This window comes from Bison bison, unplaced genomic scaffold, assembly GCF_000754665.1.
Source record: "Bison bison bison isolate TAMUID 2011002044 unplaced genomic scaffold, Bison_UMD1.0 scf7180017860457, whole genome shotgun sequence".
NCBI lineage: Eukaryota > Metazoa > Chordata > Mammalia > Artiodactyla > Bovidae > Bison > Bison bison.
In genome coordinates, this window is record NW_011491029.1 from 622,209 (window position 1) to 638,877 (window position 16,669).

General features: G+C 46.9%; 1 protein-coding gene across 2 annotated transcripts in view; it reads left to right on the forward strand.

Annotated features, from left to right (window-relative positions):
- The window catches only part of TSPAN18 (tetraspanin 18), a 177,703-nt gene that overhangs the window by 25,885 nt on the left and 135,149 nt on the right, over positions 1–16,669 (forward strand). The gene's annotated exons all lie outside the window — the stretch shown is intronic.

A 16,669-nucleotide genomic window follows, 5' to 3' on the forward strand; every position in this document is an offset into this window, starting at 1 on the left:
TGGGAAGGAAATACCTTCCTAGGGTGATTTCCATCCCTGTCTCTCCCCTCATCGCCTCCCCCAGCCTCTCCCCTCATCCCCTCCCCCATTCCAAGACTCCCTTTTTGGATAAAGTTTAAATCCACAAGTACTAGGATCAGTCATCACATTCCACGATGGAATTGGGAATGGAAAAGCCTTGGTCTGCTTCTTGGGTTCTAGAAGCTTCTTGGGCTGCTCACCATCCCAGGTCTGGTGATAGGCCGGGTTGCCTCATTTTTTCCCTGAAAGTTCCTGAATGAGGAGCCAGGATGTTTGGCTTCTGGCTCTCAGACTGTGCCTCATTTCCTCATCTGTAAATATGGGGCAGCAGTGACTTGAATCTCTGTTCCAACCACACGTCCCCAGTTGCTGAGGTCCCAAGACCAGGGCTGAGCTACAGGAAGGGACAGGTGGTGGTATGGGGTCGGGGGAGTGACAGGGAGGCAGCGGTTTGGTCCAGTCTGTGGCGAGGAGAGGGGATTGGAAAGCTCTGAGAGATCTGATTGCCTGTCTTGAGTAAAGGATGACGCAGACCCTCAGGGGAAAGACCACAGGTGCAGACCACAGAGATGCAGATGGAACTGTGTTTGAGTCCCCGCTAATCAGAAGAGTCAGATTTGCTAACCTTGAATGAAGCTTCTCCATGCCGAGTGCAGGGTTAAGTCGCAGTTCCTGCACCAACAGCCCTATTGTCACTTCCATCTTAGGGAAGAGAAAACCGGGTCTCAGAGAGGTTAAGTGACTCGCTCAAGGTCACACAGCACTGTGTGGCTGAATCTGAAGCACCTCTCTGAACTACCTGACCATTCTTGTGCATTTTGCTTACCCGTTCTATGACTTGAATCTTAAGGTCAAAAATTCCTTGAAACCAAATCACATCTCTGAACTTCATTTCTTGAAAAAGACACGAAGATCTTTTTAACAATTTTTTTTTTTAAGTTGGGGTTCTTGTTAAAATCTCTGCAGGTCTTGGTTTTCTGGTGCCCAGGATTGAGCTTGTACTTGGTCACTTTCTGAGTCACTAATCTGATATTCCACCAGTTTCCAAGCTCAACGGTGGAGTGTGCCTCCTGGCTGGCTGGGGTTATTTTAGGTTGAAATCCAAGGCAGGGTGGCCAGGTCCTAGAAGCAGATAAAGCAGGACCAGGTCAAGGGCCACCCAAGTGGACAATGCAGAGGAGCACTGAGGCCAGGGATCGGGGGTGGGGGGCTTCTCTGGAGCCCTCCCAGCATCTGTCCTGCAGCTCCCCGGGCTCAACCAGCCACCTCAGCCATAATATTCTATGTAAACCTCCTGATCCCCGCAGGAAGCAATCACCTTATCAGAGCCTGGATTCCTGCCTGATTTTCTTAATCAGGGGAAGGCGCTGAAGTGAGTCAGAAATAGCTTCACTTCCTCGGGATCTTTCTTTAAGGGACGTTTCTCCATCAGGGGAAGCCTTGGGCCTTGGGTGAGAGGAAAGAGTCTCTTGAAGTACAGAAAGAAAAACAGTAAGGAGGCTGTTGATCTTGGTTTACCATCAGCAAGGCTGCTGAGACAGCAGTGATCTCGCCTGGCCTCTGTGGTTAATCAGGAAACAGAAATGTTATAGTCACAGGGAGCACGTAAAGATGACCATCAGCTACGGGCAGACAGGCGTGCACTGTTGTGGGAAATGTTTGCCGGCCTCTCAGCCAGACTGACAGAGGCTGAGTCCCAGCTCCGCCCTTCAGTAGCTGTTTGACTCCAGATGAGTGCTTTGATCACCCAGAATGATCTCCGTTTTCTTATCTATTAAGTGGGCAAATAGCATGCACGCCCACTGGGTGGTTGTAAGGGCCAGGAAATCGCCAGCGCGATGCTCCTGTTTGCTTTGAACGAGGGTCGCTCCCTGGAATGATGTGGGTGGCCTTCCGAGGTGACCTCTGTGAAGAGGCTTGGGCTCTTGACATGAGAAAGCTGGGTGTTTGTGAGCACACAGTGGGTCACCCTGGAGACACATACCTCTTTCTGTATGTGATCTAAAAATGGCCCGAGAGGAAGCGCCTGGATTGTGTCAGCTCTCTGCTCTGACACTCCTGGGGCGTGAGGCCATGTCGGGTGTGAACAGTTCTTCCTGAGCCCTAATTCCATGGTTTATGTTTGACTCCCAGTGATCTTTCCTGGACCCTCTCTGGAGGTAGTCACAGATCCTCCCCAGGGAGGCAGGTATTAGTAAACTCTTTTTAAGGACAATTGGGATTTTGGAAAGTGGTAAATTATTCTAGGGTTCACCTCTACAAAGCAGTAAGGTTAGCACCCAAACCCAGGGTTCCTGCCCTAAAGCGAGTGTTTGCCATAGCACCCCACAGCACCCGCAGCCCCCTCAAAGGCACTCGTTCACATTTCCAGAGGCACATGGTGTGTGTCCTTAGGGACCCCGCATAGTACTACAGAGGCAGCTAAGACTTCCATGAAGCACCCCCCAGGACTCACATCATCACCCCATGGCGTTCACGGTGGTCCCCACGTGGCTTAAGAGCACCCTGCATGCCTGCAGTGATGCACCACGGCAGGCACCCACGCTGGCACTGCTCCTATGTTCTCTGCCCAGCCTTGCGTGGAGTTTGGAGTTCAGGAAGAATGGGGAGTCCCTTGATGTTTTCATCTCCCCAGCCAGCCCTTTATAGCAGGCCGAGCAAATGAGTGAAGGCAGCTTCCTGGAAGCCTGCAGATCATCCTCCTGCTGAGATCTCCCAGCAGGAGGCAGGTGGCTGGTGGGGGTGGGTGGTGGTGAAGAAGGCCTGGCTGCCACCGCAGTGGAGCCTCTACCCACTTGTCTATTTTCCCTTTTGTTGCTTGTGCTTTCGGTGTCATGTCTAAGACTCTGTTGCCAAATCCAAACTAATAAAGATTCACCTCCATGTTTTCTTCTGAGAGTTTTAAGACCTTAGCTCTTATATTTAGGCCATCGGTTCATTCTGAGTTAATTTTTGTATATGGTTTGAGGTAGGAGTCCAACTTCATTCTCTGGCACTTGAATATCCTTGGACTACCACTGAAGAGACTGTTTTCCCCCACTGCATAGTCTTGGCACCCTTGTTGAAAGTTCATTGGCCATGGATGTATAGGTTTGTTTCTGAATTCTCAATTCTTTTCCACGGATCTATTTGTTGTTGTTGCTTAGTCTATAAGTCTTGTTCAACTCTTTGTGACCCTATGGACTGCAACACACCAGGCTTCCCTGTCCTTCACTGTCTCCTGGAATTTGCTCAAACTCATGTCCATCAAGTCGGCGATGCCATACAGCCATCTCATCCTCCGTCATCCCGTTTTCCTCCTGTCCTCAATCTCTCCCAGCATTAGTCTTTTCCAGTGAGTCAGCTCTTCACATCAGGTGGCCAAAGTATTGGAGCTTCAGCTTCAGCATCAGTCCTTCCAATGAACATTCAGGGTTGATTTCATTTAGGATGGACTCGTTTGGTCTCCTTGCTGTCCTCTGGTCTGTATGCCTATCCTTATGCCGTTACCATGCTGTTTTGATTACTGTAGCTTTATGTGTAAATTTTAAGAAGAGTATTAGTATATTTTAAAACTCCCCAGGTAATTCCAATGTATAGCCATGATTGTGCACTACTGGTTTAGAGGAAGATAAAGCACAGTCAGGGAGGCTGGTTGGGAGCCTGCCAGGATGATCCAGGGCAGAGAAGATGTGACCCTGAACTAAAGCTTCAGTCACTGAGGTGAAGAGGCCATGATAAAGTTGAAAGAGGTGAATGAGGGAGATATCCTGATTTTCCTTGATTCTGGAAAAGCTTTAGAGATGCCAAACAGAAGACAGTGGTCCAGGTGAGCTTGACTAACCTCTTACCCAACCCTAGTGTGATTTGGAGGAAGACCTGAGTCCCAGTCCAGCTCATCTACCTGTGGCTCACGACAGTAACCTGGTCCTTCTCTGCCCTCCAGGATATTGTCCATACCAAGCCTTTCCTTTCTTTTCTTTTTCAAGTTGTTTTAAATTTGCACAAGTTCATCCCAGGACCACACACACATTGTCCCTGTGTTTTTCCCTCTGAAATGCCCCCTCTCCTTGACCTGGTTGGCTGTGAGAACAAGGCCAGACCGACCCTTCACTCTGTGGGGTGACCACTCCTTCACATCATGGATAGTTAATAATAAGTCTAAACTTCCTCATCTAAAGAATAAGCAAAGTATTACTTTTCTGTTCATGTAGCAAAAATGAACATAACATGCCCTTAAAAGGTTTTATTTTTTTTTAAGAAATGACATATATCCACACTATGAATCACAGCTGAAGAACTTTCAAATAGCCAGATGTGGCAAAGAGGGAGGGAGTATTCATTTTCAGATGCGTTTCAGCATCTCAGAGGGGAAATGCCTTGCCCAAAGTCACAGAGCTATGGAAGGAGATGGGCTTAGTCTGCAGGTCTTCTGACCTGGACTGGAGATCATCCTGCTGCACCCAGCCACCTTTTTTATTGGTTAACAGTGTAAACTAGGGCTTCCCTGGGTGGCTCAGTGGTAAAGAATATACCTGCCAATGCAGGAGACCCAGTGGTACATACATTACAGTTGAGGAGCCTACACTGGCACATGGTATCACCCAAAGCCCATAGTTTATGCTGTGGTTCTCTGTTGGTGCTGTATATTCATTCTATGCTGCTGCTACTGCTGCTAAGTCACTTCAGTCGTGTCCGACTCTGTGTGATCCCACAGACGGCAGCCACCAGGCTCCCCCATCCCTGGGATTCTCCAGGCAAGAACACTGGAGTGGGTTGCCATTTCCTTCTCCAATGCATGAAAGTGAAAAGTGAAAGGGAAGTCGCTCAGTCGTGTCCGACTCTTAGCAACCCCATGGACTGCAGCCCACCAGGCTTCTCCATCCATGGGATTTTCCAGGCAAAGTACTGGAGTGGGGTGCCATTGCCTTCTCCGATACTCATTCTATGGGTTTCGACAAATGGATAACGATGTATCCACCATCACTGTATCATACAGAGTCGTTTCACTGCCCTAAAATCCTCTGTGCTCCTCCAGTTCATCCTTCCCCCGCCACTAAACCCTGGAAACCTCTGATCTTTTTACTCTCTCTGTAGTTTTGCCTTTTCCCTGCATGTCATAGAGTTGGAATCATACACTATGGAGCCTTTTCAGATTGACTTCTTTCACTTAGTAATGTGCGTTTAAGGTTCTTCCATGTCTTTTCATGTTTTGATAGTTCAACTTCTTTTTCTCCCCCCTATTTTTTATTGTGGTGAAATATATATAACAGGATTTAATGTTTTAACCATTTGAAGTGCACAGTTCAGTGGTATTAAGTGCATTTAAAATTGTTGTGCAACCATCCCCACCATCCATCTCCAGAATGGTTTTCATCTTGTAAACATAAACATTAAACAATAATTTCCTATTCCCTTCTCCTCCCAGCCTCTGGCAAACCCCATTCATCTTTCCTGTTGCTGTGATTTTAACTTCTTTAAGTGCCTTATATAAGTGGAATCATCCATTATTATTATTTTTGTAATGGCTTATTTCACTTAGTGTAATGTCCCCAACGTTTGCCCATGTTGTAGGGTATGACAGAATTTCCTTCCTTTGTAAAGTTGAGCAATATTCCTCTGTATGTGTAAACCACATTTTGCTAACCCATTGTTGATGGACCCTTGGAGTGCGTCCACATTTTAGCCATTGTCAGTAATGCTGCTAAGTTCATTTCTTTTTAGCACTGAATAGTGTTCCATTGTCTGGTTGCATCACGGTTTATTTATCCATCACCTACTGAAGGATATCAGGCTCCCCTGGTGGCTCAGACAGTAAAGCATCTGCCTGCAATGTGGGAGACCTGGGTTCGATCCCTGGGTTGGGAAGGTTCCCTGGAGGAGGGCATGGCAACCCACTCCAGCATTCTTGCCTGGAGAATCCCCATGAACAGAAGAGCCTGGCGGGCTGCCGTCCATGGGGTCGCAAAGAGTCGGACATGACTATGCGACTAAGCACAGCACAACGGAAAGACATGTTTGCTTTCGAGTTTTGGCGATTATGAATAAAGCTACTGTAAAACTTCTGCAGGTTCTGGCATGGATGTAAATTTTCAACTCATTTGAGTAAATACCAAGAAGCACAGCTGCTGGATTATACGGTAAAAGTATGTTTAAATTTGTGAGAAACTGCTGTTTTCCAAACACCAGTGAATGAGAGTTCTTGTTGTTCTGCATCTCTGTCAGCATTTGGTGGTGTGTCCGTGTTTTGGATTTTGGCCATTTTTACAGGTGTGCAGCAGTATCCAGTTTTGTTTCAGTTTGCAGTTCTCTGATCACATATGGTGTAAAGCATCTTTTTATACACTTATTTTCCATCTGTGGATCTTTGGTGAATTGTCTGTTCAGGTCTTTTGCCATTTTTAAATTGGGTTATTTGTTTACTTATCGTTTGGTTTTACAACAAAGCAAGTTTACGAATTTACAAGCTCTTTGTATATTTTGGGTAATAACTCTTTATCTATGCATCTTTTGTCAACATTTTCTCCCAGTCTGTGACTTCTTGTTCTCTTGACAATGTCTTTCAGAGAACAGAATTTTAAACTTTTGATCAAGTCTAGCTTATCAATTATTTCTTTCGTGGATTATGATGCTGTATCTGAAAAGTCATTGCTATACCCAAAGTCATGTAGATCTTTCTCCTGTTATCTTTTAGGAGTTTCATAGTTTTGTATTTTATGTTTAGGTCTGTGATGCATTTTGAGTTACTTTTTGGATAGTTATAAGATCTGTATGTGTGTGTCTATATATTTTTTGCTTGTGGATATTCAGTTGTTCCAGCACCACTTGTTGAGAAGACTACTTCTCCACTGCATTCCTTTTGCTCCTTTGTCAGAGGTCAGAGGTCAGAGGTCAGTTTGCTGTATTTATGTGGGTCTGTTTCTGCTCTTTATTCCTTTCCACGGACTTATGTGTTCACTGTTTTGCCAGTACCATGCTGTTTTGATGACGTAGCTTCTAAGTCCTGAAGTCAGTAGTGCCAGTCTTACGACTTTGTTCTTCTCCTCCATTGTAATGTTGGCTATTCTGGGTCTTTTGCTTCTTTATGAGACTTTAAAATCAGTGTGCAGATATCCACAAAACAACTTTCTGGAGTTTTAACTGAGGTTGTATTGAATCTATAGATCAAATTGGGAAGAACTGACATCTTGAGGATACTGAGTCTTCCTATCCATGAACATGGAATATCTCTCTAATCATTTAGTTTCTTCTTTGATGTCTCTCATCATAGTTTTGTAGCTTTCCTCATATAGATCTTTTACATATTTTGTTAGAATTATACCTAAGTATTTCATTTATTTTGGTGCCAATGGAAATGTATACTTTTTTAAAAAATTTCAAATTCCACTTGTTCACTGCTTGTGTATAGGGAAGCAATGGGCATTTATATACTAAGCTTGTATCCTGCAACCTCACTTTACTATAAATACTTATGAGTTCCAAGCAGTCTTCTGTCAGTTTTTTCAAATTTTAAAGATAGACAATCATGTCATATGTGAACAAAGACAATTTTATTTTTTCCTTCCCAATCTGTAAAATTAAAATACCCATAGAAAGTAGAAAAGTTTCCTTCCTAATACATGAAAATATAAAAGCCTATGTCTTATTGCACTAGCTAGGACTTCCAGTACAATATTGAAAAACAGTGGTAAGAAGGGATGTACTTTCCTCGTTTCTCAATGGGAGCGTTTCTAGCTTTTCACCATTAAGGATGATGTTAGATATGGGTTTTTATAGACATTCCTTATCAAGTTGATAAAATTTCCCTCTATTTCTCTAGTCTTCTGAGAGTTTTATCATGAATGGGTATTGGATTTTGTCATGCTGTTTTTATATCTATTAATGTGATCATGTGATGTTTCTTCTTTAGCCTATTGATATAATGGATTACTTTAGCTGGTTTTTGAATATTGAACCAGCCTTGTATATCTGGGATAAATCCCACTTGGCCATATCGTACAATTCTTTTTATACTTTTTTTCAATTATATTTGTTCATATTTTGTTGAAGATTTTTACATGTATGTTTATGAGATATTTGTCTATAGTTTTCTTGTAATGTCTTTTTAAGTTTTGCCATGCAAGTCGCTTCAGTCATGTCCAACTCTTTGCGACCTCATGGAGTCCACCAGGCTCCTCTGTCTATGGGGATTCTCTAGCAAGAATACTGAAGTAGGTTACCATTTCCTTCTCCAGGGGTTCTTCCCAATGCAGGGATCAAACCCGAGTCTCCCTCATTGCAGGCAGATTCTTTACCATTTGAGCCACCAGAGAAACTCAAAACTCGCTCAGTCATGTCTGACTCTTTGCAACCCCATGGACTACACAGTCCAAAGAATTCTCCAGGCTAGAATACTGGAGTGGATAACCTTTCCCTTCTCCAGGGGATCTTCCCAACCCAGGGATCGAACCCAGGTCTCCCACATTACAGGCAGATTCTTTACCAGCTGAGCCACAAGGGAAGTCCAAGAATATTGGAGTGGGTAGCCTATCCCTTTTCTAGCGGATCTTCCCTACCCAGGGATCGAACTGGAGTCTCCTGCATTGTGGGCAGATTCTTTACGTAGTGATCTATCGGGGAAGCCCTGTTTTCACTTTTGGTATTAGGTTAATACTGGTCTCATAGAATGAGTCAGAATGTATTTTCTCTGCTAGTATTTTCTGGAAGAGATTGTTCTGAATTGATACATTCCTCCTTAAATGTTTGGAAGAATTCACCAGTGAGCCCATGTGTGCCTAATGTTTTCTTTTTTGACAGGTTATTAATTATTAATTCAAAATGTTTAATAGGTACAGGCCTGTTCAGATTTCATATTTCTTTTTGTATGATTTTTGGCAGATTGTGTCTTTCAAGAAATTGGTCTGTTTCATCTAGGTTATCAAATCTATGGTCATAGAATTGTTCACAGTATTCTTTTATTTCCCTTTTCATGTTTGTAGGAATTATAGTGATGTCCTCTCTTTCATTTCTGATATTAATAATTTGTATTTTCTCTCTTTTTTCCTTAGCCTTGCTAGAGGTTTTTTCATTTTTGCCAGTTTTCTCGAAGAACCAGATTTTGTTCTCAAAGAACAAAATCAAAAGATTTTGTTGATTTTCTGTATTGATTTCCTCTTCTTTGAAGCCTGTGTTTTAATCATGATGTGTCACTAACTAACATGGATCTGAGGGGTCTTGAGGCTAAGTCCCTTCCATTCTTTGAGTCTCAGTTTCCACATCTGCAAAATGGGTGTGATGATAGCAATACTTTGCCCAGAGTTAGTCTGAGAGAAGATGTTAAATGTAAGTCCACTTCATTGATTCCGTAAATACTGCTGAGCCCCTGGTGTGTATGTACCAGGTTCTGCTTTAAATGCTAGGAATGTAGTATTGTGAACAAAACAGCAAAGTCCCTGCCCTCATGGAGCTTGGACTCTAGTTGGAGGAGACAGAGATCAAACAAATAAACTTAGTGTCAGACAGTATTACAGGCAGGAAGAGAAAGGAAGGGGCCAGGGACGTGCTATTTCAGATAGGGGGCATCCCGATCAGATGTCATTTGAACAGAGACTTGCGGACAGTGAGGAGTGAGCCTGGACTTCATCTGTGGGAAGAGCTTCCTGGTGAAGGGAACAGCAAGAGTAAGGGCCATAACGGCAGCTGGCACGTTGGAAGATCAGCAAGGAGGGCACAGTGATAGAGTGAGGGAAGTAAGGAGTAGGGGGAGGCCAGGAGGGAGCTGCCAGCCAGGGGAGGACTGTGGATTTGGATTCTAAGTGTGAGGGGAAGCCAGTGTACAAGGAGGAGACAGGACCCAATAAAATAATACATTTTACCAAGATCACTCTGACTGCGGAATAGAGGACAGATTATAGGGGACAAGGAGACTGGGGTAGAGGCTGATCCAGGCCAGAAATGAGGTGATTTGGAAGGACACGAGGGTGGTGGAGGTGCTTTGAAGCCAAATCTTTCATCATCTGTTTGGAAAGTAGAGCTGACAGACTCACTGATGAGGAGGAAGCGGAATAGAGGCGTCACGGATGACTGTAGAGTTTTGTGCCTGTAAATGGAGGAGCCTGGGTGGCTGGGCTTCGGGGAAGGATGAGGGGCACGTACATACCGAGCTCTCCTTTGAGCCGTTTTAAGGTGGGACATTGATCCATCCAAATGGAGGGGGCAAAAACACGAATGAAGGCCTATACCTGGAGTGCAGGGGTGAGGTCTGCACTGGAGAGACAAATCTGGGATCCGTCAGCTGACAGAGTATTTCCAGCCTTCATCCCTAATGAGACCCCCCTGGGGTGAGTGTAGATGGAGAAGATGATGGAGCAGTGCAGGGTCTTGGAGAACCTGCAGAAGGTGCCTGCTGGCGGCTACCCAGAGCTGCCCGGAGGGCGGCCCATCTGGGACACCAGAGCGAACAGATCTTAGTTTTGCATTGTCCAGGAAACTGTTGTGGAAGAGAAGCCAGCTGCAAGAGCAAGCCCAGGCTTAGCTTGCCCTGAAGGCAAGCGCTGTTCAATTATTGGTGCTCGACATAAGCTAGAGTGGGGCAGCCAGATGAGGTACCTGGGATATGCAACACCCAGGGAAGATGGCTTTTAACACCTGTCATCTCTGTACAACAAAATTATTTTCAGTAATAGTGATGAAATAAAGCCAATTCTAATAATGGCCAGAAAAGAAACAGCGAAATGTTCCTTTCAGTGGACTTTATATACAGAACCATGCCAGTCAACAAACATTACAGCACAAAAGAAGCGGGGGGAGAAGGAATGAGTTCATACTTTTCAATTAAATTAATGGATTTTTTGAAAAAAGAAATTGCACAAAGGAAGTTCCAAACACGTGAACCCCGCAAGGCTGGGAGCGTGAACAGAGGTGGCTGCCTTGGCAATACTCTGTTTCAGCGTCCTTGCAGTCACTGTGCTGTCACTGCCTACTTCAAGTCTACTATTTAAGAGTAGAAGATCTGGTATCTGTGAGAATATCTAGTATCAAAGGAGCTGGTACAAAGAGAACTAGTGCAGAGTACTAGAACCACCACCCCGTACAGACAGAACTCGCTCAGCTCTGAGTCCTTTTTCTCACAACGAACGTGTGCGGCAGAATCAGCTCGTGTTAGGGTCTGCTGAACCAGAGGTTGTTCTCTGAACTCACATCCATGTGAGCACAATATTTATGAAAGGTCAAGTAATAAAAGTGTGCTCATCTGGAGCTTCCACACATATTATTACAACGCAGTCGTGATTACAGCAGTGGTTTAGAAGTTGGAACAATGAGATTGTTTTTCTTTGAGGCAGTACATTTTATCATTGACGTTGTTTAGCATTGTCAGCTTTTAGCTAGCTGGTTTTATGATGGTTTTAAACTTTCCTGCAGGCAATTCATCCCCTATTGCCTTCACCTTGTGCAGACTGCCCCTACCACCCGGCTTTTGGCAGATATTGCAGAAAACCAATGGGCCTCTTGTCCTAGGCAGTGGAGGGGAGGCCGGCGGAGGACTCTGAAGAGGTGATGCTGTGGACAGGCCCTGCTGTGTGACCAGCTAGTTTCCAGGTGGAAATAGGTGCAGAAAGGCCTTGTAGGTGTCCTGTATACACTAAGGAGAGAAGCAGGAGGACCCTGAGTAGGTTGGCTGCTGCTGCTGCTGTTAAGTCGTGTCTGGCTCTGTGCGACCCCAGGCGCTAATTCCTAAAGGCCCCCCTGCGTCTGAGCACCATCTATGTACAAAGTCTAGCGTAACAGAGAGCCGGACACGGAAAGCTGCCTCCGTGGAGTGACAGTTTGCCCTGGTGGATATGAGACGACATCCCCCCGGAGTTGCATCCAGCCCTGCTCAGTGGGATCCCTGCTCTCCTCCTCCCCTCCCTCTCTCTCCTTCCCTTTCCTTCTTCTGCAGAGCAGTCTGTGGAGACAGCCGTTCTAATGAAAAATCTCATAAATACCAGGAGATAAGCATCCAGGACCTTGGGTTTTTATTTCTGCCAAGACTCCCCGGAGAGCCTCCTTGGTAGGAAATATCCCTTTAGAGCTGAGATTTTCCTCCCGGGCTTCAAAGACAGTGCTGGCTTCTTAGGGACACAACATCTGTTTAAACCGAACTTGAACCGGGAGGCAGGAGCATCCCCCACAGGAGGGGGACAGGGTGGAGCAGGAGGGTGCAGAATCTGCTCTCTGGCCTAGGAAAAGCTCCCCAGGCCTGTTCCTCCTTCTAGTGGTGCGTCCTCCTGCCGGGGGTGGCTCTGGGTAAATGCAGAGCGCTGGAGGGGCGGAGGCTACGGGGGTCTCAGACCTGAGGCTGGGCTTTGTGCTGCCTGCTCCCCAAATAGCCCCCCAGCCCATGACTGCCAAGGCCTCCACACCCAGGGGAGGGAGCAAGGAGACCCGGGGTGACAGAGCAGCTTCTGCAGCCTGGGCGGTCCTCTGGGCCCTGGGAGCCCCTTTCCAAGCCCAGATATCCCAGCTCTTGGCATTTGTACCAACAAATCCCCTCTCTCTCTCCCCCACCCCCTTTCTTCTTTCCTTTCTCCCTTCATCATTCACTGAGCATCCTCTGGGATGCAGGAATTAAAAATCCCCAGTCCATAACTTCAACAAGCTTGAAATCTGATAGAACAACCTGATTGCTCTCCAAGATAAGAAAAATCGAGCGCTTTGTGTGCCTGGGCGAGCATGCCAGTGCACACTGTTATTGTTAAGGCCGTAAAACAACATTAGAGAGAGCTTGGGAAATGGAGGGAAGAGAACTCAGGCAGTGCCCCTCTCAGGACAAGAGGCCCATTCGCTTCCTGCTTTTGTTCCCACTCAGGCACACATACAGCAGAGATGCCTCCAGAAAGTTCACCGAGTTCGGCTTCCTGCTTTTCTTTGCGCACCAGGTCCCGCTGCAAAATAGCCATGTGAGACTCCTTCCTGGGCAGTACCCGGCTAGGGGCCCCCATTCCGGCAGCTTGCTTCCGATGTCCACCAGTGCTCGATTCTAAATGCGTGCCTCCTGGAAAGGGTTGCTAGGTTAGCAGATCACACTACAGGACGCCCAGGTTAACTCAAACTTCGTATAGCCAGCGAATAGTTTAGTGCAAATGTGTCTCCCATCAGTAGGAGTCCCTGGCAGCTCAGATGGTAAAGAATCTTCCTGCAATGTAGGAAACCTGGGTTCAATCCCTAGGTCCCATCCCTGGGTCAGGAAGACACCCCTGGAGAAGGGAATGGCTACCCACTCCAGTATTCTTGCCTGGAGAATTCCATGCAGAGGAGCCTGGCGGGCTATAGTCCATGGGGTTGCAAAGAGTCGGACATGACTGAGCAACTAATGCTTTACGCTCTTAAGTTCCATCAGTATCAGTCCCATGGACTATTTGGAACAAAAACTGAAACATTCTTTAGTGTTTGTTTGAAACTCAGATTTCACTGAGCATCTTGGATTTTACCTGGAAACTGTGTACCTGGAGAGTCTTGTTGCATGCGTAGTCAAGGCTGCTTTATTGAATGCTACAGAAAACTAGCTGGTGATGTTTCCCTTCCCGTTTTGTGGGGAACAGTCTCCCTAGCTTGAATCTATCCTGCTTTTTTATTGTGTCTCCCCGACAACTCTGATATCCATGGCTCTGTGGCTTAGCACACTTGGAGGTCAATGAATTCATCCCCTGTGGTCCCTTTGAGTACATCTTTCCCTCAGCCTCTTTCTGGAAGCTGCCAATGACTGCAGATATTTGGTTTGCTTTATGGAGGGAGAAGGAAGGGCTGGTGGGAGGTGTATATTAGCATTCCCCCTTGGGTCCATGGAGCTGCCTCCTCCAGAGCCCATCAGCTTCTCTGGCTGCCACAGATATAAGCAGTGTGCCCACCTTTGCCCTGCTGGAAGGAGCAAAGGTTTGAGGATGCTGGTCCAGGGCTGCAGACCCCAAGAGGTTTATGACATCTTTCTCCCCATCAGTGAACTTATTTTTCATTCTAAGGCAGCTTCAGGGAATAAAAATATAAATCGAAGTGGCAGACAGTAAAGAAAAAAAAATGATTGACTGGAAAGTGGGAAGACAGAGCGATGCCTTGTGGTTAAATGGATTTTCTGTTTAACTGAGGGTTAAGTAGAAAACTCATTTTGATTCATCCTCTGCTCTTGCAAATCTTTCTGAAATGTATTAGCCTGCTCCCTGGTTTTCCTAAGTGCACCATAATGACCATAATTGAATCTCTATGCTGGCAGAGCATCCTGTGGGGCGTCGGGGCATGCTGTTGTAAATGTCAGTCTTCTAGGTACAATCAGGACCTGGGCTTTGGAGCCTGTGCCAAAGGCCATGTGCCATGCAGTGGCCCTTCCTTCACATCTGCCGCCACCTTATTCGGTCTTCCCAGCCGCCCTGGACTGGGCCTAAGGAAGGGACCCATTTACAGATATGGAAACTGAGGTCCATGATGCGAAGGACTCGCTTCAAGTCACTCTGGCTGGTGGAGGAAATGAATCTGAAGCCAGTAGAAATGGTGGTGGTGAGTTGGTCTGGATTCAAATCCTGGCCCTCACTTCCTGGCTGGAAGAAGACCATTAAGCTTTATGAACCTCAGTTTCTCCATCTCTGTATTGGGCATAATAACCTTTCCATACCGAGCTGCTGAGATGAAGTGAGGTAATCGTGGGTGGGCTGCGCATCTGGGTCTTCATATATATATATATTTTAAATGGCACATACACCTTTTATCCCCAAATGTCCCACATGCTCTTTTCCTGGGACCCGGCCTCCAGCTCCTTTCTACTTTGCTGTCCTGCCTCCTCTGTGCCTTAATCCTTTTGCAAGACTGCAGGACCAGAATGTCCGGGTTTGAATCCTGACTTTGTGTCCCACTCCTTGTGTGGTTCTATTTCTGGGCCTCAGTTTTCCCATCTATAAAATGGGGATAGTAGTGCCCTGCCTCCTAGGGTTGTCATGAGGATTAAAAGCAAGAGAGCTTGTCCAGGCCAGTGTTAGGCAAGGATTTGCCATTGTTGTTCTGGGACTTGATTAAATGAGTCCAGGTTAATCAGGCTTTTAGGATTTGGTCCATACCCTGAGCATGTCAGCAGGAGTACACTTGCAGACCCGGCTCCCTGTTGGTGCCCCAGGAGTTTGTACCGTCAGTCTGGGGAGAAGGAAAGAGCCGCTCTTTCTTCCTGCCATTGTGAGGGGTGTTTACCCCACCTTGGGTGCTCAGAGAAGTACACCAAGAGGGAGCCATGGGTAGGTTATAAAGGGCCCTACTTTGGCCCTGACAGGGCCCCCTGCCCAGAGGTCATCACCCTCCAGTAATCGGTCTGTCTGTGACCTCGGTGCTCCCTCTCCGTATGTCATGGATCCCTAGCATTACAGAAGGTGTTTGTTTTTCTCCTTACCAAGGGATCCACTTGGAGCACAGAGGGCTCTCTGTGTGTGACCTCTGGACTCCCCCTGGGGTCCAGGCTGGAGGGTGGGGAGGACACTTCATCAAACCAAACCTAGGCCAGTGAAGCCACCTGTTCTGGGCTCTGGCCTGCTGGGTCCACACCTCCATGGGTCTTGCAGGCAAATCTCCTCCAGTTCTGGAGTGCCAAGTCCTGCCTACCACCTCCTTGCTCTCCGAGTCACCCACTCTGGACACCTTCTGGGATTCTTTGCAGCAGCTGAATAGTCACCCTGGTACTTGGGTACAGGAACAGCAGCCTGTGTGCAAAGCCACGGGCAGGCTGGTTTATTTATGCGTTTATCTTTAATGGGAAGGCTGAGAGAAACTGCGCGGTTTGTGAATATTTACAGGCAAATTACTACAGGGAGGAAATGAATTCATTCCGTCTCCTCTCCCACTGTTAACAGATCACACTGTGGTTCCCCACGCCTGCCTCCCACAGCCCTCCCTGAGCTTGTTTTGTCTTTTTGCTCTGCCGCGGCTGTATGTGGGGATCAAACCTGCGATCCCTGCATTGGAAGCGCAGTCTTACCACCGGACTGACAAGGAAGTCCCCCTTGTAAGTTTTTACACCAGCTCCAGAAGGGGCAGCCTGGAAGATGCGTCAGTGTGATTCCCCCATACACTTACTGAGTGCCTATTGTATTCCATCCCCCAGTTCGGGTGCTGGGGGTACCGAGGTGAGCGTCGCGCTTGTTGTCCCTGCTCCTCCCCTCAAGGGGGCCTGTGGATAAGAACAGCAGTGTCTGTTGGAGGAAACAGTTGCTTTGAGACCTGTGGCTGTGGGAGGGGGATGGGCAAGATGGGATCTGTCTGTATAACACTGGGGAAGGCTGGGCAGTAGCAAGGCTGCCTGTCTTGGGCCTGGAAGGACTTTTTACCAGCAGAAAAGGTCTCTTGGGCAGAGGCCAGAGCACAGAGCCTTGGAGGTGCGAAGGACGGCACTTCCTGGGGGTGGGGTTGTAGGGAACCTTCTGGTGGTTAGACATGGCACCTGTGGAAGGAAGCAGGAGGAGGAGGAGGAGCTGGAAATGTGGGTGGGCTGGGTTGTTTCTGGTTCTGAGCTGGGGAGAGAGGGGACCTAGAAGGGAAGACAGGGACCAGGGTTGCCCAGTTTCCAGAGATAGCCAGGCGGAGCCCTTGTCCTGTGGCGAAGGACTAAGTTGGTGAATAATGGCCTCTATTGAAAGAGGGAGTTTCCCGTTCCCTCTCCCTCCCCTCCCCTCCTTTCCCT